At 49.3% G+C, this 25474-nt stretch overlaps 1 long non-coding RNA gene across 1 annotated transcript; it reads right to left on the reverse strand.

Moving 5' to 3' along the window:
• Positions 1-8890: 8890 nt before the first annotated feature.
• Positions 8891-25180, reverse strand: LOC138686304 (uncharacterized). The gene is made up of 3 exons (XR_011325640.1): positions 24988-25180; positions 24409-24486; positions 8891-9163 (listed from the first exon to the last, which is right to left on the reverse strand). It is a non-coding gene; the product is annotated as an uncharacterized lncRNA (long non-coding RNA).
• Between the last annotated feature and the right edge of the window lie 294 nt (positions 25181-25474).

Genomic DNA, 25474 nt, shown 5'->3' on the forward strand with positions numbered 1-25474 from the left:
GGAACTCCAGTCAGGTGAAGATCAGGGCTGCTTGGCATCCATTACAGTCATGGGCCTCTCAGAAAACCAAAAAGAGCAAAGGATGAACACTTCCCCTTGACAAGCTTGCTCCTGTCCAGCTGGATATGATGGGCTTTGAAGGTTGGAAACTCAGCAGGGTTAGCTGCAGTGAAACAGGGAAGAAAATAGAGATCTGGAAGAAGAAAAAAGTTAATCTTCAAAAACAAAGTGGGTTTGGTCATATTCGCTTTGGTCACCAAGGTAGCTCCAGCTGTGACTTGCATTCTGCGACTGAAAGGAAAACGCTAGCTAGAGCTCTCGGGAATTGGAGTCACTTAGGCGTCCTCTTTGTACTGAGTCACAGCTCATGTAAAAATGAGGGTGGCAAGCCCTGAAAGTGCCCTTTAGCCACATAAAGGAAAAAGTGCTGCAAAAAACAGACCTTGATAAAACATGATCCAAATGGGGACACATTCAGCATCCCTTGGGGTACACGACAGCTGTGCAGACAATCATCCTGACAGCTCCAGGCAGGGTTTAGAGACTGGCTTCTGCTCAGATCCATTCAGTGGGTAAGAACACAAGCAAGCAAAGGGACTGCTGTTACACTCAGGTTTGGATACGTCCTATTTCTCCTATTAAATCTCTGCAAAAGCAGCAGTTTTCCACCTCCCCCCCTTGGACACCTACAAGGATCAGCAGCTGGAAGCCCCTTACCACTGCCAATCCCAGCACCCAAGGACCTGCCATCTGCGTTGCAGCCTGCCTTTTGTACTGATTTGCTAAGTTTTTGCCGATTGCACGCTTCGGGCAGGCGACAGTTGCTTTGTGCAGGGCTTAGAGGAGGGAAGTTTTACAGCTTGGCTGCTGCCAACGCACAGATGTTACAGGCTGGGTCACGGCAAGGTGCTAAAGGCCTTCAGAAATGTTGCAAAGCATTAATTACGTTCCTGCAGCTGTTCTTTAACCCTCGCGCATGTCTCCTTTCTTCCAGAGGCTGCCAGAATGACAACTGTGAACGGGAAATCAAAGCAGGAGGCTTTGAAAGCAAGCAAAGCAGAGACTTTAAAGGTTAAAAGAAACAGCACTCTGCAAACACAGCGGGTTTTTTTAATGCTGCTTGTCCCTGCGATTTGCTTGAATGCCTCCTCTTCTCCCACTTGGTGCAGCACTGAACTCCAACAGCACCCAAGGAGAGGTGGAAGAGATCACCCAAATCCTGACATATCACAGAGCATGTCTCAGCTAGGAGGTTGATCCATGGGCTTAGAAATACTTAGTCTCACAAGACTGGAGGGAATGGCTTGCAGGGTGGGGTTAACAAACCCTCCTGTCTGTGCAGATCCAGAGATGAGATCTGAAAGGAGCTTCCCTGGTCAGAAACATCCTATTATGCCCCAGTTAGACCAGAGCTGTATTGAGGTCGAGAGCAAACCTCTTGGACACACCACTGACCAAACTGATCTGCTGAACCCAAGCTCAGAGCTCCTCCCGTCCCTGTTACAGAGGCCAGGGAAAGCCAAGCATCAAGACAGCATTCAAGCAGGCTTACCTGGAACAGTACTGGGAGACATAGGGACCCAACAGTCTCCTGAGAGCAAACCTCTTGGACACACCACTGACCAAACTGATCTGCTGAACCCAAGCTCAGAGCTCCTCCCGTCCCTGTTACAGAGGCCAGGGAAAGCCAAGCATCAAGACAGCATTCAAGCAGGCTTACCTGGAACAGTACTGGGAGACATAGGGACCCAACAGTCTCCTGAACTCACCTCATGTGCCGCAGTGCTGACAGCCACCATGTGCCTGAGCTGGCAACATGCCTCCCGGGGTCCCTGCAGAGGCAATCTCAAGAGGACCTATGCACGCTTCCCTGGGCAACAGGAACATTGGAAAACCTGAAGCTACTGCTGAGAAAGCAGGTCCGTCCCTACGGCACGGTGCCATTCAGAGCTGCCACTATGGGAAAGCAGAACCGCTTCGTTAAGGAGGTCTGCATCCAGATTTCTGAGCCCTGCTGAACATCAGGACTAATGAGTGCCGACACAACACCAGGGCAGCCGTTCCAGTGCTAAAGTTGCACCCTACCTGGGGAGACATCTCCATGCCCCACAAACCAGGACCTCCTGTGGGGAAAATCTGCCCATTGCTAATCTACAGACCAGCTGCAAATTGAAGCCCCAGCTCAAACACAGGCATCCACTAACATATCTGCCCAGGCTGGGCTGCAGCTGTGACACAGGACCATGAGTGGTCTAATGAAACCCACCAGACTCCTGAACAGCTTCTCCCTCCCCCATTCCCCATGCTTTAAGCTGCAGTCAAACAGAGCATAACTCCTTTTAAGACTCGCAGATGTTGCGTTTCTGAATCATCTGGCCGGGTGGCTTGCGCTGGTGAGAGGAAACAAGATTGTCTCCGGAATCCTTTGTGCTGCAGCTCTCCATGCACAATAGCTCCCGCGCACTCGCAGGGTAAATAACTTTTTATGCTAGAAATGAAGTAGGGGTGGGAGGAAAAAAAAAACAAAAAACAAACCACCAGGCACAACAACAGCAAACAAACAAGCAGAAACTGAGGTGATGGAAAAGCAGGCAGAAAAAGCTACACTGTTGTGCCTGGACACATATCCGACACAACAGCATCTTCCAGCAGCTTCCACACTTAAAAAGGCAGAAAACAATAACGACTAAGTTTTGCCTGACATCTCCTGGACATGCCTTCAGCCAGGGATCATTACGACACAGCGTGCTGGCCAGGACTTGAACTTCTGCATAATGGCTCCAGACAGCTACTAATATCCTCTGCTCCTGCTGGCACAAATGTTAGCTCCGTTGCAGGCTTAGGAGCTATGATAACTAAAAAAAGAACCAAAGTACAGACCTTGAAAGGGGATCCATAATAGCGTTAAGCACTCTGAGCCCCAGGGCCATGTAACACCAGGCCAAGCTCCCCTGACAGCCAGAGGTGAAGGAGCTTCCTCCAGGCAGCTCAGGACCCTCCTCCCAGGTGCCCAAAGAGGATGTGAGTCCTCCCACACCAAAGCAGCAGGGGACAGCTTTCCTCCGCTACAGGGACACCCCACAGGGTGCCATGGGGATGCCTGGTCCTGGGCACACAGCCATTTCAAGCGGGAATCGGGAATGAGCAGTGTCACCCTAACTCAAGCTCACAGGACTCCCTTAGTCCTTACACGCTGGGCTTGGGCTTGCCTTCCTTGGGTGGCTGTCCTAGGGCAGCAGAAGGTGGGTTGACACCAGATTCCCACCAGGATGGACCAACAGTCAAACCAAAACATATTAAAGGCTTTGTGGGAACAGTGTTTGTTAGACATTTCTGGAAACCCCCATTATGCTTAAACATCAAGCAAGGAGACAATGTTTTTATCTGCTTAATAGAGTTCTTCAAACTGCACGCAACCACATGGGCCTAGGCTGGCTATTTTAAAACAACGTTCAGCTGAGACTTTTGTTTCCAACAGAATAATTTAACACCCCACTCTCGCAGAGTACTTTCACCCCCAGATATCAGAGTTGTTCAGAAAGGCTATGCTGATTTTACAAACCTGGGCAGGGGGGAATGCAGCAACATAACTCACATCACCTGCGATCCCAGGAGCAGAAACTCCAACCTGCCCAAAACAGGCCCCAGCAGGGACAGGCAAAGAGGTAGCTTCTCCCACAGCCTCTCCCAAACAGCAGCTTTCCTCTTTCTCCTTCTTTTTCCAGCATTCTTTTTTTTTTTTTGTAAATCTTTTTTTTTTTCCTCCGCCCAACTCCAAGTTCAAGTTACTTAAATTTCACAGAGGGCCTGACATCCGCTGATGAAGATGATCCCGTCGGTGTTATTGTCTGGCTGCCAGCTCCTGGGAAACAGGCAAGGCATGAGGGCGGTTGCTGTTTTTAACCAGAGGCCGTGTCTGACTCGAGTGTTAAGGGAGTTAATGAGCACTGTGCAGTGGGAGGGAGGGCTGGGAGAAAGCAAACAGGGAAAGCTTTATTTTTATATTTCATTATTTTTATCAGAAAAAATAAGGCAGAGACCTTAAAGGGGACAATAAAGGGGATTTTTTTTATTCTTATTTTTATTTTTTTTTAAATAGCAGAATTACAGGTTTGCAGCTGGAAGAGCCTGCTGGGACGTCCTGCGCCCGGACATTAATAGAAGGGAGGTGCCTGGGTCTCCATGCAGGGCATTACAGGTCACCTTGCTCTTCTAGGTCTCAAGAAGGTCTGGAAGGGAGACATCCCTCATACTGTATTAGTGGGTCCTGTGGAGGATGCAGCTGCAGTCATAGTGAGACAGGGAAAGCTTTGACCATCTGCAGTAAGGGCCAGACATGTTCTCCCCAGCTGCTTCAGGTCCACTTCACCTTCTAGAAATCCAGACCTGCACCAATTTATAGAGTACAAGGAGCAGACCACACCAGCCATTCCTGCCGACGTGAACCCCAAGGTACACACACTACAGCCCTAGAGGAGAGTCTTCTGTAGCTCACCCCATCCACCCAAGCCCATTCCAGACACAGGATGTGTCTGCATGATGGAGCCTCTCTTGGGGGTAACAGTCTCCAGGCTTCCTCAAGGAGTCTGGGCACCCTGGGAGCTCCCTCTCCAGCTCTGAAGGGGGTTCAGGCCACTCAGTAGGCATTCAGTACCAGGCAAGTTGAAGCCAAATCCAGTAATCTCTAGAAAAGATGGACAGGGTCAGCCAACCTGACACTATTCCCCTTATAGCAGCAGGGAAAAGGTTAAAAGAGATTTATGGGCATATATCTCTGCCAGAACCACCAGGTGATCATGTGTACACATTTCTCTACTCTAAGACCTAATTTTCCACCATTTCCCTTGATTTGCTGTTCCTTTTCTCCCATTTCCTTGATTTAGGGCCCAATTATTTCTTGTCCTCTTGCCAGTGAAACAAAATATTTCATAAGCACTCCTGCTGCCTCTCCCTACTCCCTCCCTCCTTTGGATGCTGGTTTCAATGCCTGACTCATGCCTCATGTTCTGCAAAATTTAGAGTATTTTAGTGAACACCTAACGATGATTTTACCATTTTTCACAGTGATGCAAATGGGATTTGGCATGAATAAGCTCGCTGTTGGAATTCAAGTGAGTCTGTGGCCCCCGCAGCTCTGGCACCTCTTTGCAAAGCAGTCCCTGGGGATTGTCACCTGGGCACAATTTCCTTCTGACAAGACTGTATCCTTCACTAGGGATGACCCACATGCCCAGGGCAGGGCTGGTGGTGACACTCTGTGCTGGGAGAGGGAGAAGGGCAGACAAGTAAACTCAGTAAGTCATCTGGGTCCTGACCGATATGGAGATATACACAGTGCCCTACAAGAGTTGTGTCAGCAAGAGCAGCAGGGCTGTGCTAACACAAGGCAACTTTCTGGCTGGACTACATCACCCCCTGACATAGCTGCATGCCCATGCCAGCCCCAGCCCTCCAGGGGAGAGCTGGGGACTGCCATCCATACACAAGTACATCTAGGGTCTGGTCCTTCTCCTTAATGATAAAGACAACAAATTCTGCTGTCATAAAAGGAAATGTAAAGAATAAGAGAAAAAAAAAAAAAGGACAACACCTGTCTCTGGTGGATTCCCAATCTAAACTTCCAAGCATAATCAAATCTTTCAAGTGGTTCATCACAGTGGAACCCCTAGGACCCACCCCAAAACTGCAGCAAAGGACAGACTGACTTCTGTCAGCACACTGAGCACCAGTCCTTTGGAACAGTCCCAGGCAAATGCTCTCCTCTCCCCTGGAACGATGGTTTTACAATAGCTTTCCATCCTTCTTCCTCCTCCTTGCCCAGGCTTGCACAATCACAGCATATAGCATTTCTATAGCATCCTCCTACTAGTTCCCATAATCATATCCAAACCTGTCACAACACAACACAACCATGAAAAAGACAGTTAAAAATGCTATTTCAGTATTGCCAACCTTTTTCAGGGAGATGTATCCATGAAGTTATGTGAGGAAGATTAGGGGACCAAGAGCACAGATCAAATCAGAGGTTCCCTAGGCTGTGAGCAGGGAGAAAAAGATAAAAGTTTGCTCTGAATCAAGCAGAGCAAGGACTCAAAATGCATCTCCTCTATTCTGAACTCACATCTCAGACCCCAGTGACCTCTAACTTTCATGACCATCAGCTGCTTACCTCTACCTATACAATTCCTTTAGCCTTCCCCCTCGACCGAAAAAAAAAGAAAACAACTTACTAGACGTGAAGCCTTTCCATCCAAATGCCATCTGAAAAATTTCAAACCCTTTAAACTTGTGGCAAAATGGGGTTGTGCTCACCAGCCAGCTCTAACTTGGGTCGCTCTCCAGAAGAGAACAGCTGTTTGTGTCAGCAAGCTCCTGCTCCTATATCATCTCACTTGTTATAATGGCAGACATGAAATACCACCTCTCTGGTTTACACTGTGACTGTACACAGATTATAAATAGAGGGTAGTTTAGCCAGCTAGGGCAGGTGAACTCCACAGCTTCTCCTAAAGCCAGTGCCTCTTCTACATGCACACATCCAGTGAGGGGCATCTCCAGTGATTCTAGTCCTTCCAGTGGCTGGCAGTAACAAGAAGGAAAATCTTGAGCATCTGGAGATGAGGATCAGGAGGCAGGGATAGGGAGAGGTACTCTCTCCCAGTTATTTTGAGCTATGCCTGTTCTCTTCACCCAGGCACATGAAGAACTGTCCAAAGCTGAATCCATGCTCAACCATCACTGATTGGGTCAAGCGGGGAAGAGAGCTGGACACAAGCTAGAAGATGCAGAGACCTGTCAGAAACCAGGCCCTAAAGCATCACGATAGGAAGCCTTAAGAAGGTTAAGCAACGTTCACGCACCCCAAAGCAGGCAGCAGAATCAGGCCTTTGCACCCACCACCACAGCTGTTGGCAGCTTGTTCACACATTTTCACAGAGCCTGGAGGACAAGTTGAGTGACATGATGCTGTTTAGCCACAATAGACTTCTTGCTCCTCTGTTATGGGATTGGGCCACTTCAGTCCAAAAAGCTTTGCAAAATAATTGACCATCAACTGCCATCAGAGTAAGACCATTTTGGTCTTTGGTAACACAAGAAAGGACTAAGGTTTGTCAGGAGGCTGCTCTTTATCTGAACTTAAGAAGCAGAAAACTAGCCCTAGCTATAAACAGCACGTAAGAAGGCAAAACAAATGAGGAGGAAGCCTGAGAAAGGTTCTGCAGATTGCCTTGTGCAAGGGCATCCTCTTTTCACTGCTGGGGCTACGTAAGACAAGACCTCTCTATTTTGAGCACACCCTGGGAAAGGCTTCTGGGACCCTGTCTGCCACTCTGTGGGGCATCAAGCCTCCTCTGGACTCCCTCTGAGGATCGGCCTAGCTGAGGGCCTCTAAAATCCACTTGCAGCTTAGGGAGGTTTGGGGATCAGTACACCCCAGATCTGTAAGATCCAGAGCCCTTAAGAAGATGCTAAACAGGCCTAACTTCATTCCTCTTCATAACTTGGTACCATCAGCTCTGCTAACTGTGTTGGCCTGGGGTTTGCTAGATTAATGTCACTTTTAATTTATCACGTGGCTGTGGCTGGCTGGAAGCATCACCTCCAGGGGAAGCTGACTCACCCAAAGCACGCTGTTTTCCATAGGGCCAGCTAAGTCCTATCCAGTAGACCAGCTTCCCTTCAAGCTACCTGTCAACCTAGCACAGGCTGGACAGCCCCCTAAAGCTAACATCCACAGTTCATATTCCTGGCAAGTACCATCACAGGACTTAACTCCCCTGAAAAGTATTGGAAATAGTAAAAGCTGGCCATTAGGGCACTTTCAGACTGGATAGAGATATTCTACATTGCCAAGTGTGTTTGGAAGGACTGCTACATTTCCTCCCTTGTCCTTCCTCAGAGGAAAGGAGATAAATGTCTAGCTGGTTGTTCATAGCCCAGGGCAAGGGAATTACAATATCCTCCATAACAGCTAGCAGAAGTACTAGAGAGCAGAGACACAGAGAGACTCCGCTCGGAAACAGCACAAGTGGCTTGCCCAGCGCTGTACCAGCACACTATCAAATCCAAACCACCTCTGGTAAGCCTGCTCCAGAGCCTTTGTACCACTCTCCCAGCAGCTTGGGCGCTGAGATGTTAGGTAAAGAGGTGCTCATTAGAGACTCTAGCCCTGATCCTGAACAAAACAGCAGTGCCTGGGACTGCTCTTGAGATAACAAGACTACAGCATGCAAGCAGCGCAGTGCCTCTGTGTGGTTACTCTGCTGCCGAAAGAAACCTCTCCCATTTGATTTGACCATTACACAAGCACAGGGAGGAACTGTGTTTGGTCCCCGGGGAGCTCGCTAAGCCAGTATTTCTGTAGAAAACGGGTGCCTGTGCACCAGAATCTAAATATCGTTTTAAAAAATAAAATCAGGCTCTACTCTATCTGATCAAGAGAAAAGTCTTTGGAGGGTAAACCAAGACAGGAGTGTTTGTTCAGATTTATGGGGAGGCTGAATAACAAGTTGGAAAGGTCTGAACTGAGTCCCATCCCTTGAGTGGAAGCGTAATTACGTAACCCTGAAGTCCAGCTATAGTTTCCTTTGCTGCCTGGCAAAATTCCCAAAGGAAGAGAGGAGGAAAGGGCCCTTAATGACCTTCATCAATGACTTAGATGACATGACACAGCACACTCTCAGCAAGCTTGCACATGATTCCAAACAGGGAGGAAGGGGTGAGACAGACCAGATGGTTGCCATGAAGATGATTAAGGGCTTGGAGCACATCAACATACAAGGAGAGGCTGACAGAGCTAGGACTGCTTAGTCCAGAGAAGACAAGGCTCAGGGGGATCCTATCCATGTACATAAATACCTCATAGGAGGGAATAAAGACAACAGAGCCAGGTTCTTCTCAGTGGTAACAGGCACAAATTTAAATACAATAAATTCTACTTAAACACAAGACCTTTTTTTTACTATAAGGGCAACAGGTTGCTCAGAGAGACATCCATCCTTGGAGGTATTCAAATGCTGACTGGATGTGATCCTGGGCAGCCTGCTTCAGCTGGCCCTGCTTTGAGCAGGCAGGTTGGACTAGACGATCTCCAGAGGTCCCTCCAGCCTCAGCTATTTCATGATTCTGTTGGACACAGGATTCATGGTACCCTATTTTGATTCTGGGAATAGGAGGAATACAGTTAGGGCCACAGCAGTTCTTCTATCTCTTATCCCACCCCATCTGATTTCTAATAAAGGTTTGTATTCAAAGAGCTCCAGCACTTTCCCCAAAAGGAGCTGTTAAAAAACATTTACAGACTTCAGCCTTGGAAAAGCAGATGTCCACCAGAGATCAGTTTTTCCATTCATCCATGGGATGGATCAGATCAAAAAAGCAAAAGGGTCAACACAAACCCTAAAACATGCAAGTCCTCAAAAGCAGTAAAACGTTTCCCAGCCCTTTCTTTGCTAGAATGGGGCAAAAAAAGACAGCACGGAAGAAAGATGGAACTTGGTTTACTGGACCCTCCTAATCGAGCTCTAGTGCCTAGGATCAAAGATTAGTTGATTAAAATCCAATTTCAAAGCTTATTAACTTTTGAATGAGAAATGCTGCTATGGTGAGCTTACTGCAGCAGGCTATTTCTGGCTTGGCAGAAGTGGCTGGCGGGGAAAAACAGCTCTTTGCTTATCAGCACCCAGCTTAGACCCAGATGAAGCAGGAAAATTTCACCTCCCCAGACCACTTTAAACAAAGACTAAATGAACAAAGGGACTTCCCTTAAACCAGCTATTAAAGCCAGCTGGGCATTTCCCCTTTATGCCACCACGGCTCATTTGAAAGCCACGCAGAGCCATTGTGTTGCATTTCTAAGCTACCCAACATTTGCTCTCTTGCAGGATATTCTGGTCAGGCTGGCAACTGCCAGCTCTGTCATGAACTCTCTAGGTATCTAGAGAGTCTCTAGCACAGCAAAGGACAGGGCTAACTCAGAAAAGAGGCCTCTGCCCTTACAGCAGCTCAACCACCACAAGTAGCTTTGTCCCACTGCCCAGGTAGAAGATACCCCGGCCCAGCCAGCCGAGGGAGATGGTGAGCCAAGCTGAGATCTCCTATTTGCCACAGGGTTTTATCCTGAAGGACACAAATTCCAGTCCTAACCCGAGATCCCTCCAGGACCCCCAAGTATGTTTTAAAAGCATTCAAGATATAGGGTAGAGCTGTGTCTTGGAGCTTCAGGGTTGAACACGTTCCTTACTCTAAGGACAAATGGAGGTTAAGCACTGGCCTTTGGGGAGTCAGTTCATCCCATCCCCTCCTGTCTGAGCTATACCTCACAGTACTGCTTGCAGAGAGCTTCCCAGCTTCTCCCCCTTTCCCAGGCACAGCAACCATGAAGATGAGAACTGCAACACACAATTCCATAGGAAAGTTTTCAGATGCTAAGGGCCCATTTTTCTCTCAGCCACACAGTTTTTCAGAACATCTCTCATCCAAAGAGACAGTATTTAAGGCCATCTGTGCCCAAACAATGGGCTTCACCTCTTCTGCTGAAGGACTGAGTTTATCAGCTAAGTGCAGCAGTTGTCTAGATCAGCTATTGACTGGCAAAGGTGGCAACTGTGAAGCACCAAGGTCTGGGTCTGAGTCTGACTCTTGTCCTGCTGTCATGGTTTAACCCCAGCCAGCAACTAAGCACCACACAGCCGCTCACTCACTCCCCCCCCATCCACTGGGATGGGGGAGAAAATCGGGAAAAGAAGTAAAACTCCTGGGTTGAGATAAGAACGGTTTAATAGAACAGAAAAGAAGAAACTAATAATGATAATGATAACACTAATAAAATGACAACAGTAGTAATAAAAGGATTGAAATGTACAAATGATGCGCAGGGCAATTGCTCACCACCCGCCGACCGACACCCAGCCAGTCCCCGAGCGGTGAATCCTTGCCCCCCACTTCCCAGTTCCTAAACTAGATGGGACGTCCCATGGTATGGAATACACTGTTGGCCAGTTTGGGTCAGGTGCCCTGGCTGGGCATGAGAAGCTGAAAAATCCTTGACTATAGTCTAAACACTACTGAGCAACAACTGAAAACATCAGTGTTATCAACATTCTTCACATACTGAACTCAAAACATAGCACTGTACCAGCTACTAGGAAGACAGTTAACTCTATCCCAGCTGAAACCAGGACACCTGCTCACAGTGAAACACATGACATATCCTCAAAAAGCATCAGAACATGCAGAGGTTAACACCAAAGCAGGAGGGGAAGAGGCAATTCATGCTATTGCACATTAAAAAGAGAAGGCAGCAGGTAGTCTGGGTGACCAGGTTTGCTTTGAAGAGTGGTGACAGCTACATGACAAATATCTTGTCTCTCTGGGAGGTGCCTCAGTAGCTTCTTTCCTCTCTCCCGCTCTGCTCCAGCAATTGCAGACACACATTGCCCAGCACAGCGTGGCTGAAGGAGCTCCACTTCACCACAGGCCTTTCAGACCCAACTCCAAATGGCCACAAGACCATTAAATGACACAGCAAACAGTAACTTGTCCTGGTTCAATTAAGTCTTTCTTCTTTAAGCAAGGATAAAAGAAAAGCAGTCTTTTACAACCTGCCTCCACTATACAGATAGGTGTGAAGTATGCAGGAGCCCTTCAGAAGGGCTCCTGCTCTAGCAGATCAGGCCCAGGCTTTCAGAAGAGGGAAATCAATTATTTCCACGCATCCCTTTGCAATGATAAACCAAAGGCTGGTTCCCATTAAGCATAGTGCCTCTGGGGAAGGGAGCAATCTGGACGGCACAAACCAAAGGCCTTCCCCATCCCTGCCAAACCAGACAGAGCTTGCAACGATGGGGAGAGAAAAGGGTATAACGGCATACCTCACCTATATATGGGCACCCAGCACTGCACAGCTGGGATCCTGTCTCTGAGACCAAGCCCATAAAAAACTCTGAATATACAGAAAAATATTGGTACAAAAACATAGTAGTATAATATCTCCCTGCTGGTGGTGAGGCAACTATTGCACTGGGGAAAGAGCAGGTGAGCACATGTGTTTCTCCCCCTAAGAGAGACCATGCAGAGGTTGGGACAGAAAGGTAGGAAGTTTCTTCTATTAAACAACAGGTTTTCACTTAAACTACCTCTATCAGCAGAGTCTAGCCCTCCTATTACGCAGCCTATGCCACCACGCTAGCCGAAAGGGCTAAGGGTCCCCACACAGCCTGGGACAGGGACAGAAAGTCAGCACGGGTTTTGCAAGTGCAACCCAAGAACTCCAGCTGCATGCTCCCAAGACCAGTAACCCCGCTCTCTCTTGCAAGCTAAGCCATGTTGCATTCTCCAGCAGCAAGCTACAACTGAGCTGTGAAACAACACTCAGAAGCGAAGACAACACCAGATCACCCAGGCAAACACTGAGGAGAGGTGACAGTAACAAGGAGGGTTATGTTTAGCTTCACATCTGTGCTGTTTGGAGGCTCTCTTCAGGGGGCAGGGGACAGGACATCTTAAGAATAAATCTTTTCCTTGGAAAACATCCAGCCTGGGAATAAAAAAAACCCACAAAACAGTCTAAGAGAATAGGTCGTTCAATGGAGAGAGGTTGTTAAACAGAAAAGGTCAGGGGATGCAGGGAGCACATGTGCAGGACCACCAGCACAGGGAGGATTTGGGGAAAGCAGACATCTTTGGGGCAGACAGGCATGCTCCTCCTCCCCTTGCCTGGCTGTCTCACCAGGATCATCTTGCAGGGGAAGGAACGAAGCCCTGTGCCTCCTTCACTTCTCACAGCCTCCCCTCCTACAGCAGGGGAACTAGCTCCATTCTTCCCTGAGTTTTTCCATCCCAAAGCCTGGCAGAAAGCCAGATGCCAGGCAGGAACTGGGAGCTATTGGTGAAGGTTGCCCAGTGTGGAGGACATGCAAAGTCACTGCATCTGGCCCTCAGTATGGAACTAGCCACTTCATACAGTAGCCTAACACCACAGAGCCCACCTGCACCTCCTTCAAAAAGCACCACTACTTCTTTCTCTAGCTTTATTCAGCCCCACCACACCAGGTCCCACACCTGGTCCTGGATCACATCCTACTGCAACAGCAAGTGCCAGCAGAAGAGTAGAAAGGCACATGCCGTTTGCTCAGGACCAGCTCAAGCACACATGATTGCAAGCACATTCCCACCTAGTCTTCCAGTGTCCCAGCATCTGCCAGGAGCCAACACACCATGGCAGCAACAGGATCCCTCCCTGCCTACTGCACTCCGGTCCCAGGAAAGCAGCAGTTTGACCAGTTACAACTTCACCTGGCCCACATAACCCAACTCCAGACAGACTCGCAAGGGACATTTCCCCATTACTGCTTCAGCAGCGGGTGACAGATCTGAGCCTCGCTGCATTATAGGAGGCTGCAAATCTGATTTCCTCCCCCAAAAACTAGGCATGTTTCCATCTGCCTTGACCTCCCTGCACCCTGCCTAAGGATGGAGCGACTGGCAGTTCAAACCCCACTAAACATTAATCCACATTCAAATAAAAAACCCAGATCTCTAATTTGCTTCATCCTGAAGTCACTTAAATGTAAGCAACATTCCCAGCCCTACTTCTGTATTTATTTTTATGGTTGCAGGTATTATAATTGTTGTGCTAACAGTGCTTTAGTTGTGATTATAAATGTACAAAGTCACATGCCTATATATGTGCAGGCACACATCCGCACACACTCACTCTTCTACCTCTTGAGAAATGGGTCCATTCCGCTTTCTTCTGCTACTGATAAAATATTGATTAGGGAATTTGAAAATCTGAAATGATTTAGGAGTCCCTGGATGGGAAACGTAATGTACTGTGCCGGCCGCATTATGAGCCATCCATCACCTGTCAGCAAGCAGCAAGAAAGTGACAGAATCAATACAAACGTGTCTGAAGATGGGTTTAACTCATTTCCCTTCCCCCTCGGGCAATAGCTGGAGCATCCCAGCTGGAGGAGAAAGGAGGCTTGGTAACTAACACCAGGCCAACCCCCAAACTGCAAGGGGGTTAACTCCTTCCTTGGCAGTCCAACCACACCAGGGCCAAAAGCCAAGGTGAGCGACCTCAACCACACTCCCTGGGGAGCGCAGCCAGGCCAGCCAGCCAGGAATTGTTAATTCCAACCCTGAGGGCTGCGTTCAGCTGCCCCCATGTCAGCACACAGAGTTGTTTGAGACAGTCCAGGGTACCCAAGACCTCCATGTAGGTCACAGCACCTGCATGGCTCCTACTGAGGCTGCTTCTACCAACTTGGGCAGGTTGTTATTTCTCCCTAAAGCCTCCCACAGCTGGTAAACATTTTCAGCACCTGCCTCTCCCAGCACAATTTACCCTGTAGAACATTCCCAGACACTCACATAACATTATTCTGCTTTTGGAGGGACCAGGCTGACCTGTGCCATTGTATAAATCCTTGCCTTGCTTCCCTACCCATTGCTGCACAGTTCCTCCCACGTACGTCCTCCACATCAACTTCCCTTCTGCATCACCCACCTTCAGTCAGCAGGGCCTGATCCAGCTCCTCATTATACCACAGAGCTTGTTCCCTAAGTATCTGTTGTTCTTACTAGGTCCAAGACTCTTTTAAAATAAATAAAAAAAGATGAGGGGGCAGAATCCATCCACAGGGTGATATATCGTCCTCCCATACTTTGCAGATGGATTCAATTGGCCTGTGATCCTATTTTGCAGATTCCCTTAGAGCACTGTAATTCATCCTGCAAGGTATTTCAAATGAGACTGGACAGAGCACCAGAGAAATGATAGGAGCTGAGCGCCCTGCCTCACTCCCTGGGGCAGGGTGACCAGGCAGGCTATCGCTCACGTGTTATTAGAGTTAATTATTCCAAGGGCACACTGCAGGAGGTGATGGCAGCACAAGGCCAGCTCAAACAAGGCCAACAGAGTGGCCTCAGCCCAGAGAGGCTGTTCCCAAAAGCTGCTCCTCAACTCAAGCCAGCCCACCATGGGCCATGTACAACAGCAGCATTAACACTAGCTGCAGAACACATGGCATGGCACGAGAGATGGAGCAGGGGAAAAGGGGATGTTCCACAGCACAAGACACCTTTTGACCTGCCAAGTGTGGGGTGGGAGACCCAATAACTTGCTGGGTAGGAGCAGCGAGGATGTCCAAGCTTGCCCCTTGATCGGCTCTTCTCTGTTGTGACAGAAGCCTGATAGACACCCCCCTCCCGACACCTTTCAAGGCTTCAGGGAGGCAGCACTGGCCAATGGAGAGGGGAGCAAGCACTCATCTTCTGGGCAGCTCTTTTCTCCTCTGTTCTTTCTGCAAGAGTGAAGCTTCAGCCTTCAGGCAGAGTCAAGCCACTGCCTTAGCTTCAGGTTAGCCCTTCTACAGGCAGCAGAAGCAGCCAGAAGGGTGCCACAGTCCAGCTCTGCCATGTCAACTGATGACGTGGCTGCAGGTAAAGCTTCTTGGATAAAACTTTCTCATTTATTTTGCTTTTAGTTCCATTATTTAATAGACTGCAAAACCCTTAATGTGGGAGTCTCAACTACTGCGTCTGTGCAATTCACTCTGGATACATCCCTTCTACCTTACCGTCCCTAATAGACTCTATAAATGGTTTCCAAATCCAGCAGAAGTGGTCTATTTGCTGCCTAGTATACCATGTAATCTTTTGCAGAGGTGGTATTGATCTTATTAAGCCTGCAGCCATTGAGTCCTCAGATGTGTCTCAGCATTTGCTTTCCCACAGCAAAGCACCTCTTCTAGCCCCACAGCAACATGCAGGTGACAGCACCAGCATACACTGACCCAGAGACAAGATGATCACTGCATTTCTGAGAACAATTTAATAGTCAGTAGAGCCATGGCTGTAGGGTACTTAGTCAGAAGCAATACCCCATCTCAAAAAGAAATGTCTGAGTCATTTTAACTGTAAGGGACAGAAATTAGGGACTAATTCAGCCCATAACAGGTACTGAATGCTGAGCCCAGAAGCAGCTCTGCTCATGGCTAATGGATTTTGCACAGTGAGACTGGCTCAGGGCTCTCAGCTCACCGCTCCAGGATGCTCACAAGACTCGTTCACAGCCGCCTTGCCAAATTTTCCTCACCCATATACAAAAGCAGAAACTCGTGATTATTTGCACAGTCCTCTCCAAACAACTAACCCTTCCCACAGCATGCAAAAGCTGGCTCCAGCTGAGAGGAGAGGCACACAGTGCTGAGACTGCAGGAGGCCAGGCAAGGGAAAAGGCATCAAGCCACAAAGCACAAAGTTGGAGCTCTCTAAAAAAAAAAAAATTATATATATTTATATATATATATGTGTGTGTGTGTGTGCAGGTACATGAAGCTCACCTTTTTGGAGGGGAGGCAGCACCATGGTGTGCCGGGAAGGTAGAGGCTTAGAGCACTGTCTAACCAGATGCTTATCTGACAGAGCATCAGTGCTGGGTTATGTTCCCAGGCTGCCCTGGCAGCGGCATCCAAGGAGAGGGCAGATGGTAGCTCCACAGAGCAGCATTAGGACCATGACTAGTGTCTTTCTTCTAGACGAGGCTCTCATGCTGCCAGCTTACAGCAGTCACTGAAGGAGGTGGTGATAAGTGGCCAGCATCTGGCCCAGAGGCACTGGGGTGCCAAGCGGAGGGGAGACAGAGACACAGCTTCCACCCCTTCGACGTTCACGCTGACCCAGTTGTGTCAGCCCGGCTTGTCAGCCCATCTGTCACGGTGCTGGTTCCTGCCGGGGCCTCAGGACCTGTGAAGGTGGCTGTGCATGTTGGACTATTTATCTTCTCAAGTTGTTGGGACAAGGGGTCTGACAGCCCTATTAGTTATCCCACAAAGCAGAGCCCAAACACATCGTCAGAGAGGGTGACAAGGCATAACCCCAGGGAACAGGGGAACACCAAAAGTCCCAGGTCCCCAGGGCTCAGGGAAAGGCAAAGCAACAGCATAGCCTGAGCACTGAAATCCTTGCAAGAAGTATGTGGGGAAGAGCCCTGGAAGCTGAAGCTTTCACTCATCACCTGCCATCTTTCCTTAGCCAAGTGGACCCTGCCACTGTTAACAGGCAGGGATCATGCCCACTTTTTACGTTGACCTTTCAAGCCCTGTCCTGGGATGTGCCCAGGCTGGGAGGTGGAACAGCAACTTTTTAAAACTACACACTGTGGCCCCAGAGCTCTTTCAGGAAGAAGCACAGGCCCAACACTCATTTGTGCTAGGACCAAGACAATGCAGTGCCTTTGCTGGACTGGTATCGTGGAGATCTAGACTATTTCTGCACCACCCCCAACTAATCATAGTCTTCAAGAAGGCACATCATTGCTCTGGGAACCAGCCACCCACAATGCTGTCTGTGAAGAGGAAGAACTAGTGCTCTAACAGCCCAAAGAAAGACATCCATACTTATATGATGCCCACGTGTCCTGGAAGCAGCAGATAGGGACCTGCATCTCTCTCTGTGCCAGAGAAGAACCAGGATGTATACAACAGCTCATCAAGGCACCAAAAGCACCAGGCACAGTGGTTGGGTGACTAAGAAAAACAGTGTTCTATGAGTCCTCAGGACACATCAGTGGGAAGCGTTGCTTCAGCAGGATAGCAAAAGTGCTCTGCTCCCAAAGCTGCCAAACCAAGAGCTCCTCCAATCAGTACATGTGTTTCCAAGTGGCACACACAAACGCAGGCCATGCAGCTCCTGACTCCCCGTCTGTGCTGGCCTTTGGGTAGGGATCTCCACATAAGCAATTATGAGCCAGTTACCCTCACCTAAGGCTCTCCACCTGCCCTTCCAACACCTCCAGCAGAGCAGGAACCCAGCCAGCAGTAGGTCCAGGATCCAGCCCAGCAGCTCAGGACACAGCCAGGAGCCAGAGACTGAGCAAAGTCTTAGTAAAATGGAGCATGTCATAGGTGGGGAGGAGGGGAAACAGCTCTTTAAGCAAGTCATTTCAATTGCCTTGAGAAAACAGGTTGTTAAAATGATGGAATTAAATGAGTTGTTTGAGCAGCCTCAGAAATGTTTTCAGAGAAAGCTTCCAGGTTTGAACATTGATTGCAAATACTTATTAACTGCTCCTTCATTATCAAAGAGATGTGATACATATGTTTACATATTTTGATACATTTTTATTAATCCTACTTACTGTTTAATTCCCTAAACCTGCCCAGAAGAACTGTCACCAAGCAACCCCCTAAACACAGCCTCAACTTCTGCACAGGCAGGCATGGACATCGGAGGAGTCACTCAAGTATCTGCGTGTACCAAGGAACCACACATCACTAGCATTAGACCTGAAATGTCTCTTTTGATCACAGCCTCCCAAAAAGGAGGGTCATGTTTCAGATGGTGCGTGGTAGGGTCATCTACCCACCTCTGTCCACTCATGAGAGCCGTCAGCCAAGAGACCATAGGTCCCTCTTGTTCAGCCTTCTGTCTCTAACAGCAACCAAGCTTGATGCTAATGGAAAGAGCTGAACAGAAGGTGGAACATGGAAGTGTTTTCCCAGGACATTTCTCCAGCTCATAGCAGCCCAGTGCTCACAAGCTCACAAGCTGTAAATCACTCCAGTGCTATGTTTAGGCCCATCGTCAAGAGTTATCTGCCATGAAATTGCCGAATTCCTTTTTAAAGGTTTATGATATTTTTTGGCCTCCACAACATCCCAGGACAAGTTTCCAGGGCTGAATTATTTCCCCCCTCCTTCATGTAGCATGTAATGCTGTTTGGTTTAAACCCACAGCCTGCTATTTTTCAGTGGGGAGCCCTGGCTTCTTGCCCTGCAGGAAACAACAAACAATTGCCTCCTAATCACCTCTTTGGGTGATTTTACAGGTGTGTCTCAAGTCCTCCTCCCTTTGCCAAGCTGGTGAATCCCGATCTAGGCTATCCTCAGATGGAAGCTGCAACACCATCAAATTACATAAAGCACAGCTCCCTGCTCCAGCCAACATCTTCTCCAGCAACAACATCAGCACGAGCAATGCACTGTGCTAGGACAAGGGTTCTCCTCTGGGGCTCTGCACTGGAGTTGTTCTTCTGATGGAGAACCTGAAGGTCTGTTTATTTTAAGCAGGGCTTGGGAGATGCAGAGGATGAGTGAGGAGGATCCCTGCCCGTACACAACCGCACAGCCTGCCACAGGCCACTGCTTCAATAAGAGACAAGATTTTCCCCTGAGGAGGCCCATGCTGGAGGGATGCAGAGATTGTCACCTCCTGGCCACTTGGGCAGGGGTTTCTGTCCAAAGCAGAGGCATCATGCTGACAGCCAGATCCCTGCAGGCTTCCACAGCCTCCATCACCCCACCAAAAGCAAAGAGTCCCGGCAGCCCTCCTTCCAGCAACCCTGCCCGTGGACTGCAATGTTCCAGCTAGAAACTGCCTGCCAAATACACAAGAAGCACAACGACATCGGTATGGTCTGCAAACTCCACCTGCCACAGAGATCACAGTCAGCCCACAAACACATTTCATTTTCAAAAGGAGCAAAAGTACTGCTGAAAACCCCGGTGTGCCACCAAGTTGTGGATTCATTATTAGCACCTTGCCTTAAGACTGCCTACAGCACGGCTGGTGTTTGCAAGAGAAAATGGGAAATATCCTTTCTCCACATATGGCTGTTACAAAACACTTTATTGCAAGGGTAAATCCAGCAGGGCCCAAAGCAGATAGGCTCACAGGTACAAACTGGCAGGCACAGCATATCTGATGGCCTTCATTCCCTGGCAAATATCTCCTATCAGCTCAAGTACTAAAAAAAAAAAAAAAAAAAACCCACAAAAACAAACCCCACCCCACCCCCCCCCCCAAAAAAACCAAAACACCAAAACAAAACACAAAGGCAGTTGCAGCTTTCTGTATACAGCAAGGACGTTGCCTTGGTGTTGCAATTTTCATACCATTACATGCTGGGTCACAGCAATCAGATGTGTTTTGGCATCCAAATATGACATCCACAGACCTCTAGGCCCTCAGCATCTCTGCAGAGTCCCAAAACAGAACCAAACTCTTTGGCTCAAAAGCCAGTCCTTAAGTCACCTGTGGGCAAAACCCAAATTCGCCTCCCAGCCACACACCCTCCACAGACATCTCTGCCAGATGGGCCAACACATTAGTCCCAAAACACCATAGCCTGTTTAGTTCAATCCTAACCCAGCGCCTGCAAAGCCCACCAAGAAGTACATCAAAACATGCCTTTTACCAACTTCCAAGTAGAGCCCATACACCCAAAGCTTTAGCCCTGTCTACATAGCCCATGCAGTATTTCCACCGCAAAGAGAAAACAGCAGCAGGACCTTCCATGCGCACAGATCTTATCCCTCCCTCACTGCAACTGTGCAGTCCCCAGGGCCTTAATTAGCCAGCATGCCTTCTCGCAGGGAACTGCTCTACGGGAACATTTACATGTTCAACTCCTTTGGACAAGTTCACAGGCAGGCGGCTAATCCTCTCCTAGGTCTCAAAGTCATATCAATTTCCTGTTTGAAGCTGAGCTCTCTCTCCATCAGGGTTTTTAAACTAATGAGATGCACTGAGGCCTTCAACTCTGGGAATATCAAATGTAGTGGGATTCAATTTCACTTGATTTTCATGCGGTTTTCCCTTTGTAATTAACACCAGACAGTATGTGACTTCTCTTCATCCTACCACTAGATACAATCTCTGCTCAAGACAAACATGTCAAGAAAGGTGATGCTTTTACCCTACACTGCCAAAGGCTTCTAACGTTTGGGGGGGGGGGGGGGGGGTGCCTTTTTTTCCCCTCCATGAATATAATCCACACCCTTGAGGTAATATTCAGAACTTTAAATCTCCAAGAGCAGTGGCATAGGTCCCTCAGGGCTTGCAGGTACAGCAGCCCCTCCTGCTTCTTACTCACATGGATTATACTCCAGAAACACTAGTGCATGGGCACAGGCTCAGAGAGGATTTTGTAGGTCAGTCTTTCCTACCATCGTTGGGGGCTAAGGATCTCCAGTGTGTCTGAGCAAAGATGAGGGGGGTATGAAACCATCCTGCATACCTCCTAAAAGCAGCCGATTAGTCTTCCTGCCATGGGAAATGTCCCTTTTCCTCTTTCTTCAGCCACAACCCTCCCAGGTCATACTAACCAGGTCACAGAACTGATTGCCAGCTACCCAGGCACATGATGCTCCTGCACCAGCCAAGCTCTTCCACAAGTTTTTGGGGGGCAAGAGGGAAGGATCAGCCTTCTGATCTGTTCATACCTCACTTACTGTAAAAGGAAGCCAGTTTGAATGAAGTTGCCGGACACTGTAATAACAACTAATACACAGCCATTGGCTCCCACCTTTGCACTTCCTCCTTGGGCGTTAAATGAAGGAGGTGAGCAACCTTGCAGAACGCAAGCAGACTTTATACACTGCTAAGACATGACAGCCTGCAACAGCCATAGCTTGGAGACAACACAGACAAATCCCATCATTTTTTTAAAGTTAAACAAGCTCAGCTGTGCCATACCTGGCAGGATCTGCAGGAAACATAATGCTCCTTTTGATCAGAGGATTCAGAACAGTCCTTCTGTGTAGCAATATAGCACAGTGCAAAAATCTGTTCAGCAATAGGGCAATTCTTACATGGACCAGTATACAAAGGTTTTGAGGGAGGATGTCCATTAATATACCAGACACTGCCAAAATCCTAAGGCCCTGATCCAGCAGAAATCCCTGTAGAAGGGCCCCTGTGATCTCTACAGCCAGGGAACACCCCAGGTTGGAGGGGAAGAAGATATTGCTCTAAGCAAAAGCAGAATGAGTCAGGTCTGCTTTATTCCAGGAATGAAGCAGATTCTTCTCCACAGATAAGAAAATAAGAGTCACCATCCATCTACCCCACACAGCTTGACCCTAGGCACTCATTTCAGGAGACACATAAGGGTTCAGAGCAAGAGACCTAAACCCAGGGTTCTCTCTCCAAGATAATCTTTTGTGGAGCAGTTTTGCTGCCATTCAAGCACAAATACTAAACACACCCTGTTAAAAGGCACAGTGCACTGCCTGTGTAATATACTCCAGATTAGTATGTAAAAAGCCTCACTTTTCCAAAGACAACTGTTTTATTTACAAGACCTCAGTCGTCACCCCAACTTTTCTACACAGGGTAGCAGAAGCTGGAAGGGACTTGCCTGGATTAACACAGCAAAAGCCTGCTTCCCACAGACTCAGAATTATGCTCTTCCCTTGTATATACATAACAGCCACCATCCCATCCTTACGGTGATTCCCACCTGGTAGCAGCAGCCCAAAGAGGCCATTTTAATAGATGTTGCATTGCATCTACCCTTGCCCCAATCCCAGCTCAGGGCCTTGGAGGACATCAGGTTCCATTAACCAGACCGTTTGCCACCTGAAGTTGCAACCAACAAACTCTCCCAACCTGCAGCACCCAAAACATCCCCATGAGTCCTCCTGCTAATGCTGAGGCTGCTGTGCAAAAGCCTGCTTTAGAAAACACCAAGTCTCATGGTGTTGTGCCAGGAGCCTGCAAGTTCAAAGTCCTCAGCAGCACCTCAGAGCAGAGTTCACAAACAGTTTATTATCGCTCCATCAGAGGTCCACGCACTGCCAGGCAGCTCCAAATGAGCCCTCCATGGCTGTGACAGTTAGCGCCGCAGGACCACTGAGGTTTCATTAATATTCATGTCCCATTGACACTCAGCAAGCAATGAAAGCTTGCTTTCTACAGCAGATCATTAAGCGAGGGGAAATGAGTGACCTCTTAAGGCCAGCTACGTCACAGATGTCACCAGGAGCTGAAGGGACAGTGACAGGGTCACACCCAGCACTTCTTTTAATAAATAACAGTTCTAAATGAGCATGGCCTTGCCATGCCCAGTGGGACCCACATAAGACTGAAAGCATCTGGGAAGCAGATGCCCGAACTGCAAAGCCAGGCACAGCAGTGCCTCCTTTCAGCAACCCTGTCCAGGAAAGGCTGGGCAGCGGGATGCTGCCGTGCGGCGGGAAAGTGAGGAAGCGGCATCTCACCAGGAAATCAAGTATGTAATTCTGAAATAAATCACGGTGTTTTGGGCACAGTTAGCCCAGCTCAGTGGGAACATACACACCTCCCTCTACAAGCTGGTAGCATTCAGGAGCAACTCAGGGCTTCCTCGAAGCATCCCAGCTCAGGGTATTTAGCAGAGAGTTCCCCCCAGGCAGCAGTTACAACACTCCTCATAGCAGACTTGATCTCAGATTACAGACCCTAATTGCTGCTGTCAGAGTAACAATTAGCATCAGGTTAATACATTTCCTGTGCTCTCAGAAGAAGATGGGGAAGGAAAAGGGAGTCTTAGTCCCAGTTTACCTCGCGTTCACTGGGAGGCCACAAGAAAGCAACTCACCCGCAAACTTCCCAAGCACCTAGTTTCCACAGGAGAGTCACCACCACCAAAACACCCAAAGCAGCACAGGAAAAAATAAGCTCCTCCAGCCCTCCTACTCCAGGCAGACAGCTGCCCTACCTCTAGGCTTCCACAGAAAGAAGCTAAGGGAAGATCACATCTCACCAGAAACAAGATACCCTCTCTGTTCCAAGAAGCCACCAGCATCACCCAGAGCCTCTTCTTTTTTTAGCTCCTTCCTTGAAGCCTGACACCCAACTCATGTGTATCAGGTGTGCACCAAACAAGGTTGATTCAACCTCTTAACTCTTTCATGACTCTTGATCTCCATACTCCCATGGTACCGAGACTAAAGAGTGCAACAGGTCACATGCAAGCAAGGAAACTCCTGTAACCCCACATGCACAGCTGCATGCAGAGCTGCCTCTCCTAAGGGGATCTGCAGCACACTCTACTTCAGAAAAACTTTGCTACCTGACTCCTTAAAACCTCGGGGGGGTGGAGGGGATCAAAAGTAGAGTCAGAAAATAAAGATCTGAGGAGATCCCAAAACAACAAAATTTATTTCTAAAAGTATTTGCCAGATCTGCAAACTCATACAAGCAAGAAGTCCCCTACATGTATAGTTTTCCTCCAAAAGAGATTGCCTGAAGAACAGGACAGACCATGTTCAATCTCAGAAAAGCAGGATATTTAAGGCCCAAGGTGAGAGCTTTGCATACCGCTCAGCCCATTTAAACCAACTCCAAAGACTGGAGAATGGCAAAAAGCCCTTACAAAGCCAGGGAAGTAACACACTGACCCTACCAAGGGTTGTCCCCATGAGCACTGCTGCCCAAGGCATCCTGAGGGACAGGAAGGTGTACAGGCACAGGGCTACGGTACACAGAGCTGTGAGGACACCCAGCAGGGCCACAGCCCCAGCACAGCCTGGGGATCCCTCTCCCCACACTGAAAGAGACAGAAGCATCCCAGGAGTAGGAGCCCCATCCCCAGGAAATCTGCTGGAATCGTGTGCTGCGATCAGCCAGACTCACCCCAGCGTGGCATCCCAGGCTCAGCCAGTCGCTTCCAACCTGTGCAGCCCTGCAAACCAAACCTGGAGGCATCTGGCCCTGGAAGGAGGGAGAGCCTAGTGAGCAGCACTCAGGGCACTTGCTGGCAGTGTCTGCCCAGCCAGGTGCTCTGAGTTTGCATCAGCCTCGACAGTCTTTTTTAAAACAGAAAGCAAACAGCCCCATCACTACGGAGGCTCACGTTTCTGCAGGCATTTTAAAGTAAGCCACCCCCACACTCGCCCACTACCCCCAGCCCTCGCAGCACCTCCCCGAGCCTGCCGAAGGCAGCCTGGACCCGGCCCACAGCCCATCACGAGCAGGTGTTGGCACCACAGCCCACGACAAGTGGGCCCCAGCCCCGCAGCCTGCTGCAAGCAGGTCGCAGCCCCACAGCCCACCATGAGCAGGCCCCAACCCCACAGCCTGCGGGTTTCTGCCCCACAGCCTGTCACGAGCAGGCCCCAGCCCCGCAGCCTGCTGCAAGCAGGTCGCAGCCCCACAGCCCGTCACGAGCGGGCCCCAGCCCCGCAGCCTGCTGCAAGCAGTCCTTCACCCCACCTGTTGTCACAAAGCGGGGGGGGGGGGGGCCGCAACCCCACAACCTTTCACAAACAGGTCTTGGCCCCCATAGTCACGAGTGGGCCCGGGCCGCGCAGCCCCACCAGCCCGCAGCCCACTCGGTGTCAGGCGGCAGGCGGACCCCAGCCGCGGAGCCGCGCTTCACCTTCCACACAGAGCGGCCGCGAGGGGACAGCCCCCTCCGGCCCCGCCCCCGACGAAGGGGCGGTTCTATATTAGCATGCGGCGCAATGCCTGCTGGGTAGCACCGGCTGCTCACCCTGACCTAGAAGCAGGGAGAGAAGTGAGTATATATAGGGGAGAGAGGAGGAGCGTTTTGTTCGTCCGGGGGAAGCTCACCGCCGAGGCCACCCACAGGGTGCCCGTCACCCACGCCCCGCCTCGGGGAAGGTCTGAGAGAAGGGCCGCCCGCGGCTCTAGCAGAGCCCCGCCCGCGAGGGGCGGGTGAGCCACCAGCAAGGGGGGG

This window comes from Haliaeetus albicilla, chromosome 8, assembly GCF_947461875.1.
Source record: "Haliaeetus albicilla chromosome 8, bHalAlb1.1, whole genome shotgun sequence".
Lineage (NCBI taxonomy): Eukaryota > Metazoa > Chordata > Aves > Accipitriformes > Accipitridae > Haliaeetus > Haliaeetus albicilla.